The 15,364-nt window shown below is 43.9% G+C and overlaps 1 pseudogene; it reads right to left on the bottom strand.

Annotated features, from left to right (window-relative positions):
• Window positions 1-3,284: 3,284 nt before the first annotated feature.
• LOC115664657 (cytochrome P450 CYP82D47-like) lies at window positions 3,285-5,944 on the bottom strand (annotated as a pseudogene).
• Window positions 5,945-15,364: the final 9,420 nt, after the last annotated feature.

A 15,364-nucleotide genomic window follows, 5' to 3' on the forward strand; every position in this document is an offset into this window, starting at 1 on the left:
TTTCTTAAAAGTCATTCTAATTTTGGTTCTTTGGTCAAATTATTACTATTTAAGTAGAAATCCTCCCAGATTGTCTGTATTTGCTTCTCTTACCTCAAAGCACTTGCAATTCCAAGCACTTATCATGTTTTTTTTTGTTATCATTTTTAGTTTGTGTTTTTAAAAAAAAATCGATACAACTTATGAATTTCTTCGCCAATATAGTTTACAACTAAATGGGCGCATTTGATTATGTGCTGACATTTTTCTATTTAGAGTTATCTATTTGCAAGAAAAGCTGGTTTTATAGCAATCATTTTTATAAGTCATTGTCATCGAAGTGACATTTTTCTGCTGTACTCATTAGATTCATCGTACGTAGATGTATATTTTCGCAAGAAAACACGAATGCACCCTCTTCCTAATAATAAAGCTGACGATAAATAGAAGACTTTTAAGAGACAGTGTTTCTTATAAAGATTATCGCACCCTCCGAACTTTAGAGATAGAGACAAATAGGAAGCCGTGGAGCGATTTTGTCAAAAAGTCTTAAATTCATAAATCTTTAAATTGTGCCTATTGAATTTTAAATATTTTCATATTTTATCAAATAGGTCAATCCGACCAATTTTGACTAGAAATCGATAACGTAGACGCCGACCTTTCTATGTAGAACAGCCGGTACTGACGCGGATAATTTTTATTTATATTTTAATATATTTCCAATTTTTTTACTTTTTTATTTCTTTTTTCTTTTCTTTTCTTTTCTTTTCCTTTTTCTTTTTTTCTTTTTTTGTTTTTTCATTTTCTTCTTTCTTTTTACCTTTTTCCCTCTACCGGCCCACCACCAAGCCTCATTGATAACTGGCGACCCGCAGGCCTCAGGTTAGGGCCTCCCTCGCTAACCTTTGGCAAGGGACGCCCGAGCTTGGGCTGGCAAGGGCCACCGTCGCCCTTGCTCGATTTGGTGAAGGACTGCCCTCGCCAGCACAGGCATCGACATCGCTCGTCCGAGGCTAGCAAGGGTGGCTCTCCATTGAGGTCAGTGACCTTCGTCGTCCATTGACGAGGCCTGGCAGAGAGAAAAAGGAAGAAAAAGGAAAATAATAGAAAAGGGAAAAAAAGTAGGAATAGAGAAGAAAACAAAAAAAAAGGAAATAAATAAATAAATAAGAAAAAAATTAAAATAATTTTAAAAAACTTCTATATCAGCCCCGATCTTATCACGTAGGACGGCTTGCATTGACATTAGCGATTTCTGACCAAAGTTGGCCAAATAGACTCAATGAGCAAAACATGAAATATGTTTATGATTCAATTGGCAAAAATGAAAGATATAGGATTGAATTGGAAAAAGTGCAATAGATTTAAGATAATTTTCCCGACGAGAATCACTTTTAGAGGGGTAACTTTAGGGCTAGTTATTCCCATACCTGCCCCCATATCTATTGGTCCACCCGATGCGGTCTCTATCTCGAAACCAAGCAGCAAACTTGCAAGCGCAATTTGCAACACTTGAAGAGCGAAGGACACCACGAGGCACATACTTCTGCCACTTCCAAATGGCAAACACTTGAAAATACATACACAGTTGTTCTTTAAGTATATAACCGTTGCAACTTAATTGACAATCGTTACCACATCACGATACGTTTGTTTCATGGAAAACTCAATGATAAAGGAAAATGATTTCCCGAAAAGCATTTTCCAGGAAAACGGTTAGTTTTCTTTTGTTTGGTGTTATACGGTTGAAATTGTTTTCTAATGTTTGGAGTTCATTAGAAATTAATTTCAATCCCATGATTTTATCTTAGGCAAAAAAAATCGAGAATTTTTAATTTTGAATTTTTATTATTTTTTAAAAAATCGAATTTTTAATTATTTTATTTTTAAAAAAATCAGTTTTTTATTTTCTTTTTTCTCTTTTCTTTTCTTTTTCTTTTCTTTCCTTTACTTTTTTCCTCCTTCCTCCGCTGTGACCGATCGACCGACGACGGCCACAAGCACGCTTGAAGCTCGCCCAGCGACGGCCATAGGCGGTCGATCTCGCTGGCCTCAACCGAGCCCAAGCTCGCCTGAATCTGGCGAGTTGCAAGCTCGTTGGGATCAACCGAACTCGTTCTGGCCTAGATCTGGCGAGTCACGAGCTCATCAGGATCTGGTGAGCGTCGGGCTCGCGCGAGGCCAGCGAGGTCAGAGCTCGCCAGCTCGCGCCGGTGAGCTCGAGCTTATTGGTATCAAGCCTTGAGCTCGCCAGTCTTGTGCAAGGTCAAGGTTCGCCGATGCGAGGTCGGGGTTCGCCAGGATTTGGCAAGCTCGTGCGAGGCCGGCGAGCTTGAGGCTCACCAGATCCCGGCAAGCTGTGACCTTACGCTAGCTCGCCGACCTTGCCTGTGGCCTGCCAGCGACCGGTAGAGCGAAGAAAAAAGAAAAAGAAAAAGAAAGAAGAAAATGAAAAAGAAAAAAAGAAAAATAGAAAACATGAAAGAAAAGAAATTAAAAAAGTTAAGAGCAACAATTTCGGAAAGTGTTTTCTATTGACTTATCATTTTCGGAGAACCAAACGGGTGCAGTTTTGGAAAACGAATTTCTGAAAAACACTTTCTCTCAAACAAATGCACCCTAAATGTAAGTTAGCGATAGTTATAGTAGGGTCGATGGTTTTTTCTATGAAAATCGTGCGTTCTTCCCGGCTAATGTTTTTAACATTGACAAATTGAACTTGTGGTCCACATGGATCTTAATATGTATCTAGATATAATCTTTGAGGGCAATAATAAATATCATCTTTTGGCTCTTTGTTAGAAGTCCAAACGACAACAATGACTTATAGAAATGATTTGACATCATTGAATTGGATGATATCAAAGGGCGACTTGGCAATCTGTTTGGCCCAATGTCCTAAAGAAGAATATTCAAATATTATGAAGAAATTCCTGAAAGTGTAGAAGTATTTAATTCAAAAACCTCAGCTAGAGCACAGAAGTTGGGTAATTGAGATGATTGTGACTTTTGATCAATTTTCTTTGCCCTTGTCGGGAATTTAGACTTCGGCTTTTGAAGGTGCCTTTTATTATGCAAACATATCACGTTCAAATTATTCATGATGGAAATCTTTGATTTTCTGGACACTTTCATTTTTTATGAATCTATGGGAAGTCGAGTTCTTGAAAGAAAATTATAGCTATGTTCTGTAGACGTAATTCCACGTTATACTAACACATCAGCATGCTCAGTGACCACCATTAAACGCAAAAAATAAATCACGAAACTTGACATCACCCTCGCCGATCAAACATGCTCCATAGTGTAACTATCGATTAACAAATTATCAATACATCAGTACTGACTTCAATTTATGTTTAGAAACATGGTCCACTACCTAAGTGGGAACAAGCTAGAGAGGCGGTTCCGAGGCAGAGCGTGAGCATTTCACCATTTCTAGAGGAGAGTCACTGGTATGCGTGCTCGGCAAGGCGTGGAGTCGCAAGGACTTCAAGTGGGGTGGCTTTGAGATTTGTCATTCCGATCGCCTCGGCCATGTCGACCGGTTCATCTGCTGATGTTGTCATGTCGAACCCTTGCAGAAGAGCGGCAAGGGACAGCGACATTATTTGCATGGCTAAATTGATTCCGGGGCACATTCTCCGGCCGCTCCCGAATGGTATTAGCTCGAAATTCTGACCTCGGATGTCGAAATCTTTGTGGGTGGTCAAGAATCTCTCCGGCCGGAATTCGAGAGGGTCGGACCATATGCGTGGGTCTCGATGGATCTTCCACAAGTTAAAGAGGAGACGAGTGCCCCTTGGGACGTGATAGCCATCCACGGTGCAGTCTTCCATGGACTCATGCGGGACGCCAAGTGGACCTGCCGGGTATAAACGCAGGGTTTCCTTGATGATGGCTTGGATGTAGACCAAATTCTTGAGGTCCGATTCTTTTACCGGCTTTTCTCTGCCGATATGAGTATCAAGTTCATGTTGGGCCTTCTTTAGGACTTCACGATGGTTGAGTAACAAAGACAAGGCCCATGTCAGAGAAACTGTGGTAGTGTCTGAACCAGCTAAAACGAGTCCCTGCAAAGTAACTGATTGTCAATGACTAGAATGACGAATCTTGATGCTTTAGTTGTAAAATAAGGATCGGTACTTATGTTTAATCTCTTGTCAAATGGTTTAATAAATATGTTGGTGACCTACACCAATAACATAGAACAGAATTATATCACATCCACAGGGTAATGACATTATCCGTTTAGTTTATAACTGAAAAAGTTAGTGATACGTTACTTTCATTCAAAATACGTACGAGACACGAATTGATCGGATGCATCAGTCGAGCATTGCTGGATCTGGCGAGGCAAGGCTAGGCTTGGCGTCGCTCGTGCTCGCTGGCCTTGGGCGAGCGAGGCCTTGCCTCGCCTCGCCAGATCTGGTAAAGCTCGGCCTCGCCTCGCCGGTCTCAAGCTCCGCCGAGCATCGCCGGCCATGGGAAAAGATGAGGGACGAGAGGACTCGCAAGGCAGCAACGAAGGAGGAGCAGACAAAGCGCGAGGCAGTAGCGGAGGAGGAGCAGCTCTGGAGATGAAAACCCTAGTTTGCGTGAGAACAATGGGGAAAAGGAGAGAGAGGAGGAGAGAAAGCGTGAGAGGGGAGATTGGAAAATGATTTCCTTTCCTTTTCAAAGGATATTTTCCATTGACCAGAAAATATTTTCTTTGACCACTCAATTTCCGGGAAAATATTTTCCGTGAAACAAATGGAGAAATCTAGGAAAAATCTATACAAAACACACGGCATGCCTCCAGGACTATCTATACAAAACAAAACTTAGACGTTTATACAAGTTATGTACACAAATTTATTTTGTGAATTTCGGAAAAATCAACTCCACCATATCAAATGCTTTTTAATGAAACTGGGGCAATGATTATGCTAAATAAACTTACCATGCATGTTGCTTTAATGAAGGTATCGGCATCGTAATCTGGAAGTTCTTCGGCAGCATCTACACGGGAGAGCAACACGTCCATGAAATCTTGGTCATTGTCCTTGTTATTAACATGTCCCTTTTTAGTGTTTCTTCTGCTTTTGTGCTCATTTAGCCAACCTTGAACCACACGGTCTAGCTCTTCGGCCGTCTTCTTCATCATCTTCTCGTACCCGTCCAAATCCAACCACCTTAAAACCGGGAATGCGTCGGACACTACAAACCTCCCCGCTAAATCGAAGAAGTCCCTCAAAGCCTGTCGACCCTTCTCGTCTCGTTCGTCCTCGTATCGTTTCCCAACTATCATCCTAAACACCACATTTAGAGTTATGTCACCAAACCATCGCTTCATGTCTACCAACACCTTCTTTGGTGCACCACTGTAGTTTTCCACACATCGCTTATATATGTGGTTTATTGATGATTGGACCTCTGATTCCCTAACGTGCTTGAGCAATTCCAACCGGTGGTTGGAGAGGAGCTCCAGCATGGCGGTCTTACGCACATGGCGCCAATAAGGGCCGTAGGGAGCAAGGCCAAACATGGCATAGTTGTAGGCCATGACCTCGGAACTAACAGACTTGGGTCGAGTCGCAAAGACCGTGTCATTCACGGTAAGGCACTGCTTGGCTATCTCACAACTACTAACTATCAACGCTCGATGAATGCCCATCTTGACAGTGAAGATCGGCCCATACTTGTCAGCCATGTTTGCTAGGACTATATGGGGTGGCACCGGGCCTCCTAAGAGATGGAGATGGCCAATCAAAGGCCACGTGCCACCGGCTTCCGGCAAGGAGGCTTCTTTGCGGCCATCGACGCTTCCTCTGTTATTTTGTGTTCTTATCAGTAGCGAAGCAAAGCAATAGAGAAAGATTGCGAAGGCAAAGACCATGCCGGCGAGGGCAGCGGCTGGGAACGAGAAAGAGGACTTCATGTTTGTGAATGAAGAGAAGGGTTGTGGAGATATCTACATTTACAGGAAAAGAGCTTGGGGAGTTTGGTACAAATTTCACTTCACGACACACTGCATCAAGTAAATTAAATTCTCATCGATACATGCAATCAAGTAAGGCTCCACCGAAAGGTTGGCAGGCAAGGCCCGCCTCATGAGTAAAGCTCCACCGAAAGGTTGGCAGGCATGGCCCGCCTCATGAGTAAGGCTCCACCGAAATGTGCAAATGACTCTTCACAAACACTTAGAGATGTAGTTTATCTCTGGATGAGTGCACCTACTATGTGTTGACACCTAAATTTTAGCGATCAATTTAGTTATTTATTGCGTAGAAAAATTAGAATCGATCCCGGCCCCTAAACCAAAATATATTAGTTAAATTGCATATAAATATTAGGGCATTTGCATTAGTAGTTAATGTCATATAGTTTGCACATTAATTGAACCGGCGATGGATGGGTTTATGTGAATAGTCTTGAACTTAATTTTAGCCAAACGAAAATCTTTATGGTGGAATATTGCCATAAATACTTGGACGAGAAGATTTTGGAGTGATCTGAAGCAATCCATAAGGGGTGTCAAAATATGAGGAAAGATATATCTCTTTCATAGACAAGAGTCGGCCAAACAAAAGAAGACTATTTGCAGAAGAAAAGAAGAAAGAAAATTAAATAAAAGAGGATCTTATTTTCCTAGTGCAGCCGAACAACTAAATCGAAAGATCAAAGCATATTCGGCCAGCACCAAAAGACGAAAGAATTATTGGTTCTTTCCTTGAGAGGCCCATTTGGCAATTACTCTCCATACGAAAGGTGTTCTCTTTCCGTACTCCAAAGCAAGAAAGGCTAAAAAGATAGAGAGGAAAAAAGTAAAAAACAGAGAGCTAGAAACAGAAAAGCGACATAAGAAAGAGTTAACAGTGAAGGGAGAAAGAGAAGTGTCGTCTTCCTCCTGGAGTCTTCTTCCCGACGCGGTTGCCCAATTCTAACTTGATTTCTTTGATATGTTGGGCTTTATCCAATTAGGAGAGTTTTCGTATAAAAAAAATCTTGATAATCATTAATTTGAGCCGATGTCAAATTATTATTATGATTTTTGTTTTGAATCTTCGTGAATATTTTGATGTGGGTTTATTATTGTTTTGCTAGAATTGCTCCCGCGACGAAATATCTATCGTCGAAAGTTGTTCTTCGATTTTTAATGAGAGCAGACTGGGTTGTGTGGCGATTCCGGACAGGAAGTATCTAGGCAAACTCTAAAATCAATAACTTCACTTCGATTGAAACTATATAAGCATGAACTGTGCTCGAATTTAATCAATGACAAGTTCAAAAAGTACAGTGGATATAAATGTAAGCAAACTTTGCCGAAATTTAATCAATGACAAAGTTGACTAAACCTAGATATCATGTCGGAATTTATTTGACGACGCAATGTATGGATAATGATGCATGCCATAATTTAATTAATGACGCGAATATGAAAGCTACAACTAGGAAATTGAAAATATTGTGCAAGAATGCTTAAAGATAATTGAACTATAACATTTTCTTTGATATGAGGGTGTCTTTGTTGGACAATAGGTGATATTTATAGTGAAGGTGTAGTAATTGCCCCTCAATGATGTCCAGTAGTTTTGCTTCCTTAAGTAACTTCCATTGACCTCATCTATTCTCCTTTATTTCTACGTAGCAAACGTTTCTTGACGATGTCTAGCAACTTCTACCGGCCTCATCTATTCTCTTTTATTTCCACGTAGTAATCGCTGCTCGATGATGTCCAATAGTTATGCTTCCTTAAGTAACTTCCATCGACCTTATTTGTTTTCCTTTATTTCCGTAAACTGTACTCGCCGACGTTTTGAATAACTACCTTCCTCGTGTGGAGATAGTTTTGTAGTCATCGATGATCATTCCATGACTAGGTCTCTAAATGGTAACCGTTCCCTCCATAGTGTGCATCTTCAATGCTAGTTGTCACAATAGTTTTCAAGTTTTGAATGGTACAAGAACTCACTGCTGACACCCATATTGGTGGTTATGAACCGTTCGTTATCGTACTTTGACAACTGGACATGTGGCATTAAAGATCATTTTCATCGATCGACACGTGTTGACTCCTGCACCCGTCAATAGACCAATATGTGCAAGATCTCACTCATGTACTATACACGTGATTATCGGGTAAAGTGCCAGAAAAGTTCTAAACCTTTTGCATTAGTGTCAATTCAGTCATAAACCTTTTTTTTTATGCCAATTCAGACCTAAATCTTTTGTCTTTATGTCAATTCAATCCTTCCAGCTCATTTTGGCCCGATATTGTTGATGTGGATGCCGGTCGGCCTACATGGCACCGCCAGCGATGACATGGACAATTTTTAATAATATTTTAATATTTTTTGAATTTATTTTTTGAATTATTTTTTCTTTTCTTTCTTTTTTTTTTCCCTTTCTTCTTCCTCCAACCGATCGCCGGTCCAACAACCGGTTGGAGGCCAGGGTCGACGAGCCCCGCCTACCAATGGCGAGGCTTTCCCCGCCGGCCATTGGCGAGGCTGGCCCTTGCCAACGACTAGTGAAGGCAAGTGTCACGCCCCGCACCCTACGGCACGCCACATCCCTACCGCGGTCGATACATGTGCAACGGCCCAGGATGCGTCACCGACCCAACGCCCAAATTTCAGAGAACATAAAGCACAGCGGAAATAACCAAACACCCGAACAGTTTAAAACCACATAATCAAGGATAGTCGAACAACAACCAACATGAACAAATATACACTTGCATTGATATTGGGAACCATATACACTATCCATTTACAGCCCACGCTCAAAAATCAAAAGCGGGTCAGAGGCCACTACTAACAAAAAGGGGTAAGTGGCCCAGGGCGGTCAGGGTTACTAAAACTAGAAGGGGCTTCGGTCAAAAAGGTACTGGCCCGATCTATCTAAGACTAAGGTTGGACCTACAGAACCCAGTTCAAGTCGGATTCAGAAGACTCCGAAGATGAAGAGCTATCAGGCATCTCCTCCTCAGAATCTGATGAGCCCGACTCGGACTCAGTCTCTGCGGCCTCCTCCTCTGAGTCCATATCCTCAGGCTCGGCCCCTGGCACGGGATCCTCCTTGATCGGCTCCAGCTCCACATCACCCGGCTCCATTGGCTCCGGATCAGCGTCCCCATCAGCTGGCTCCAAGTCCATCGGATCGGGCTCATCCACCTCATACTCTACAGGTACCCCGTCGGAGCTCGCACTCTCCTCAGCTGAAGAACCAGGATCAGCCACCTCTCCATCGGGGCATTGGGGGTACCTCGTGCCCAGCCCGGTAAACGGAACATCAAAAGTTTGGAGAGGGCCATGCTCTCCGAAACGATCCCTAAAGCACCAGGCTACATATTCGTGGGTCTGGTAATGCATTTCCCCCACATCCACCCATACTAAAGTATAGTGTCGAATATACGACTCCTCGTTCCCTACGGGGTGCATCGTCCTCGTCCGCTCTATCTGATGCGGAAACCCAAAACGAACCGGAACATCAGGCATCCTTAGGATCGGGGGTCTGAAAGGATTAGTTTAAGCAACAGTGAGAATAAATCTCAGCGAGTAGGTTCCCTAAACCTAAGCTAGGCTAACATGCACCTCCTGACGAGTACCAAACAACACATAATCTAGAATACAAAAGACTAAGGCCCTCGGGCCCAAATCCAATACTTACTTGACCCTGCAGGTTAGGCACTTTACATATATATATTCGCAATAAAGGCATATAACTCAGCCACAGCATATCTACGCATATCACATAGCCTCGACGCATGTCATGCATATGCTCGTGCTCACACTCGTGCTCATGTCTCATCAATGCACTTTCGCACCCTTGCACTCTTGCACACTTGCAATTTACCAAATTCACCGATCCGCGTAAAATGCATCAGGTCTAACACTTTGAGATCGATCTCCGGCCCGCGTAAAACGCATCAGGCTCATGACACAACCCGCGTAAAATGCATCAGGTTTGTCATCTTCCGGTAGTCCGGGCATCGTCCCGCATAACACGCCTCAGGACGGGTTCAATACCCCGCGTAAAACGCGTCAGGGCTTTATGTAATCACTCATTCACATACACCAGTTATTATCTGAACCCCGCGTAAAACGCATCAGGGCGATTAGGTGATCACATGCTCATGCCTTTCGTGCACGCACGCATAATGCTCATGTTATGCCCATATTCAGTATGCACGCACAAGGCCATAATGTCCACACTTGGCATTCATGAAATTCACACGGGGCACTCAACATAAATTGGCTATTTATTCTCATAATGCCACAATCAGCTCAATAGATCAATCAGACCAAATTAATCGCAATAAGTAATTTGGCACCCCAATTTCACACAATTAAAACACCAACTACACATGCCAATAGTCTACCAAGCAATTCATGAATTGGCCATGGCAAGAACATCATAGGATATTACACAATCTCACACAAGTCATACTTAACTCAGCCTCCTCATGGACCGATCACAATTCCTTTGGCGATTCGCCCTAAAACCTCGATTAACCGATTATGGCCCGAATTAATCCAATATCAACTCAGCCATGAACAACCACCTTAGGCCACAAAATTCACTTCCAACTCACCACATTAGATCCCAAGAATCACCATGAAAATCGCCACCATGCGGTCCACAATTTACATCCGCCAAATCCACAATTTCGCCCAAATCATGGCGCCTAAGCTCAGCCACCACACAGCACATTATGAACCACTAAACCTCAATTAAATCATCACACTAAGCCACAAAATCAGCCACAATATCAGCCCCTAACATCCTCCACAAGTTAACCCCTAAATTACCCTAATTAACCCCTAAAACTCATCTAAAAATGTACATTAGTCTAACTAGGGTTTAGGGTTGTACTCACTTGAATTCCTAGGCTCCTAACAAGGCTGGACAAAAGGCGAGGGCAGCTGAGCAGTGGCGGCAAGCGGCGGTTCCCGGCGGCGCTAACGGCGGCAATGCGTGGCTCCCCGACGGACGGCAATCCAATGCGGCGAAGGGGAGGGGGATGCTGGTCGCGGCGGACGGGAGAGAGAGAAGGGAGTGGGACGGATGGATGGTGCTAGGCGAGGTGGTGGTGGTGGCGAATCGGCTCCAGCGGCGGTGGAGCTCCTCCGGCGAGCTTGGCCTTTCACGGCCAAATGAAGAGGAAAATGAAAGAGAGGAGTGGCGTGGGAGGAGGGGCTAGCCGGCTGATGATGGGAGGAAATGGGAAGAGAGAGAGTCAAAGGGGAGTGTATAGGCTTGAGTGAGAAAGTGGGGTGGTTGACCAACCATGCAACAATGACAATCTTACCCCTAATCCAAGGGCTAGGATCAATTCTAATAAAAATATCTAGGGGTATTATGGACTACAAATTTCAGCACTATTTGGGCTGAAACATGCCATTATAAAACCCTAAAATATTCCCCAAATAACCCCAAAATTCGGAACACTATAATTAGGTCTAGGGGCAAAACGGTAATTTTCCGGTTCCAGGTCAAATTTCCAATTTTTGACTCTATTGATCCCAAATATGAGTGGTCACATAAAAATGATGTCGTCCTTCCAAAATAGTTGTGCATGCCCACGAAATTCGACACCGAAGTCCGGACTCAATTCCACGATCGATTTGGCTCAATTTGCAGTTTTAGTGTCTCTCACTAACGGGCGGTTGTTTAGGGGTTAAGCGTATCGACTTAGGATACTCGAGTAGTGATGATGTCGATTTCCCCGAGGACGCGAGGATTTAATATTCCATTGACGATCCTCGGAATCGGACTCGATTCACGGTCGAGTTCTTGGGTCCACGTACCGTATTCCTAGTTAGCCTTTCCCTACCGGTCAGTATCCTGAGAGTGATCAGTTCTGGGCGAGACTTACTAAAACGAAATGAGAAATAACATCAATTTCATTAATCACGAAAGTGGGTCGAATTCAGGACGTTACAACTTTTCTCCCCTTACAAAAAAATTTCGTCCTCGAAATTTACAATCTAACCCAACTACTCAAATAAATGGGGGTGCTGACTTCGCATTACTTCCTCGCTTTCCCAGGTGGCGCCTTCCGTCCCGTGATGCTCCCAAATAACCTTGACCAACGGGATAGTCTTGTTTCTCAAAACCTGCTCCTTCCTGTCCTCGATTCGCACTAGTCTCTCCACGTACGACACCCTGTCGTCCACTTCTATTACTTCGTGATTCAGCACGTGGGTCGGATCCGGTTCGTATTTCCTTAACATTGACACGTGGAAGACGTTATGAACCTGTGACAAATTTGGCGGCAAGGCGAGACGGTAGGCCAACGTCCCAATCCTTTCCAAAATCTCGAACGGGCCTATATACCTTGGATTCAGCTTTCCTTTCTTGCCAAACCGAGACAGTCCTCTCATCGGTGGACCTTAAGAAATACATGGTCGCCAACCTGGAACTCCAATGGCCTACGCCTTTGGTCCGCGTAACTTTTCTGACGGCTCTGAGCTGTTCTCAACCTTTCCCGGATAATCTTTACTGTTTCCACCGATTGCTGAACCAACTCTGGACCCGTTATACTTCTTTCTCTCACTTCATCCCAACACAATGGCGTTCTGCAAGCTCTGCCATAAAGTGCTTCAAACGGTGCCATCCCGATACTCTGCTGAAAGCTGTTATTGTAGGCAAATTCAACCAAATGCAACTGCTCTTCCCACTTGTCCTGAAAATCTAATACACATGCTCTCAGCATATCCTCTAAAGTTTGAATAGTCCTCTCGGATTGGCCATCCGTTTGAGGATGATAGGCCGTACTGAATTGCAACTTAGTTCCCATGGCTGATTGCAGACTTTTCCAAAAATTCGCAGTAAACCGGGGATCACGATCCAAAGTGATCGATACCGGTACTCCATGAAGACGAACTATCTATCGCACATATAATTCTTCCAACCTTTCTAGCTCGAAGTCCTTTCGCACTGCCAGGAAGTGCGCTGACTTGGTCAATCTGTCTACTATTACCCAAATGGAGTCGTGTCCTCTCTGGCTTCTTGGCAATCCCGTTACAAAATCCATGGTAATATGCTCTCATTTCCATTCTGGGATTTCTAGCGGTTGCAACATTCCACCAGGCTTACAATGCTGTGCCTTCACTTTTTGGCACGTCAAACACTTGGCCACATGCTTGGCCACGTCCGCTTTCATCCCGTTCCACCAGTAGTGCTGTCGAAGGTTCTGGTACATCTTTGTGCTGCCCGGGTGAATGCTATAATTGCTCCTATGAGCTTCCAATAAAATCTCTTCCTTGAGTTCCAAATCATCGGCACGCACAGACGTCCTCTAAACTTAAGAATTCCATCCTCGGACACTTGGAAGTCTGGTTTCCTCTTAGTACCATCCATATCCAGAATCTTCTGAATCTGAGGGTCCATAGACTGCAACGCCTTAATCTTGGCTTGCACTTCCTGTTCAATCCTTAATGTCGCCATCAGACTGGAGAGGTGTCCTACCTCGAATTTAAATTCTGAGTCTCGCGCTCCTTCCAATAAAATCCATTCTTTGACCATTAAATGCGCGATGCTCGATTTCCTGCTTAAGGCATCCGCTACCCGGTTGGCCTTCCCGGGGCGATATAATATGTCACAGTCATAGTCCTTCAACAATTCCATCCAACGCCTCTGCCTCATATTCAATTCCTTTTGCGAAAACAAATACTTGAGGCTCTAATGGTCCGTGTAGATCTGGAACCTTTCTCCACATAAGTAGCCTCCAAATCTTAAGCGCGAAAATAATCGCTGCCAGTTCCAAGTCGTGGGTCAGGTAGTTCATCTCATGAGGCCTTAGCTGTCTCGATGCATAAGCAACCACCCTCCCATGTTGCATTAGTACGCATCCCAATCCCTTGAGCGAAGCATCACTATAAATCTCATACCCGCCCGGTCCTGAAGGAATCGTCAACACTGGCGCCGTCGTCAATCTCTGCTTCAACTCCTGAAAACTTTCTTCGCACTTTTCGGTCCACTCAAACTTAGTCTCCTTCTTAAGCAACCTTGTCAATGGAGTGGCTATCGCTGAGAATCTTTCCACGAACCTCTGATAATAACCTGCCGGTCCTAAGAAACTCCGAACCTCAGTAACTGTCGTCGGTCTCGGCCAATCCATCACTGCTTCAATCTTTGCCGGATCCACGGAGATTCCTTCTCCGAAAATTATATGCTCGAGAAATGCAACTCGATTCAACCAAAATTCGCACTTGCTAAATTTAGCATACAACGCATTCTCTCTTAACATCCGTAGAACCTTTTCCAAATATACCTCATGTTCCTCGGGACTCTTTGAATACACTAGAATATCATCGATGAAAACAATGACGAACTGGTCTAAAAATTCCTTGAATACCCGATTCATTAAGTCCATGAAAGCAGCGGGGGCATTAGTTAGCCCAAACGGCATCACCGTGAACTTATAGTGTCCATATCTCGTCCTGAACGCCGTCTTAGGGATATCCTCCTTTTGGATCCTTAACTGATGATACCCCGTCCTTAGGTCAATCTTAGAAAATACCGAGGCTCCTTGCAACTGATCGAACAGGTCGTCAATCCTTGGGAGGGGATACTTATTCTTGATCGTCACTTGGTTCAGTTGACGGTAGTCGATACATAGCCTCAACGACCCATCCTTTTTCCTGACGAATAATACCGGCACTCCCCATGGAGACGCACTCGGTCGGATAAAACCTTTGTCTAGAAGTTCCCGTATCTGAACCTTCAATTCTTTCAATTCCGATAACGACATCCTATAAGGCAGCTTCGAGATTGGCTCAGTCCCAGGAGCCAACTCGATAACGAATTCCACTTCTCTTTCTGGTGGCAATCCCGGCAATTCCTGGGGAAAGACATCGGGAAAGTTGCACACCAGTGCTATATCCTCTAGCCGCACTTCCCCTGCCGTCGAATCAACCACACTTGCCAGATAACCCTGACAGCCCTCACCCAACAACTTAGTTGCCTCTACTGATGAGACCCAAGGGATCGAGGTTCCTCCTCGACTCCCTACAAACTCAAATTTAGGGTGTCCAGCCGGACTAAACTGAATCACCCTGCTACTGCAATCCATTACGGCATTCTGCTTGACTAACCAATCCATGCCCACAATTAAATCAAAATCATACATCGGCAAAACAGCTAAATCTATCCTGCTTCCTACGCCACCAATTATTATTTCACAGTCCGGGCATCCTAACGGTATGCATATCTTATCCATTAATGGCGTAGTCACACACATCCGCACTTCTAGCAAAACAGGTTCTAATCCAGCCAATTCAACAAACTGAGCAGACACAAAAGAGTGCGACGCCCCCGGATCAAACAAAGCATATGCTACATGATTGCACAGAGAAACCGTACCTGTGACCACGCCCAGGGCGTTCTC

Source organism: Syzygium oleosum, unplaced genomic scaffold (assembly GCF_021117445.2).
Source record: "Syzygium oleosum isolate NSW1041296 unplaced genomic scaffold, Sole_v2.1 Sole_v2.05, whole genome shotgun sequence".
Taxonomy (NCBI): Eukaryota; Viridiplantae; Streptophyta; class Magnoliopsida; order Myrtales; family Myrtaceae; genus Syzygium; species Syzygium oleosum.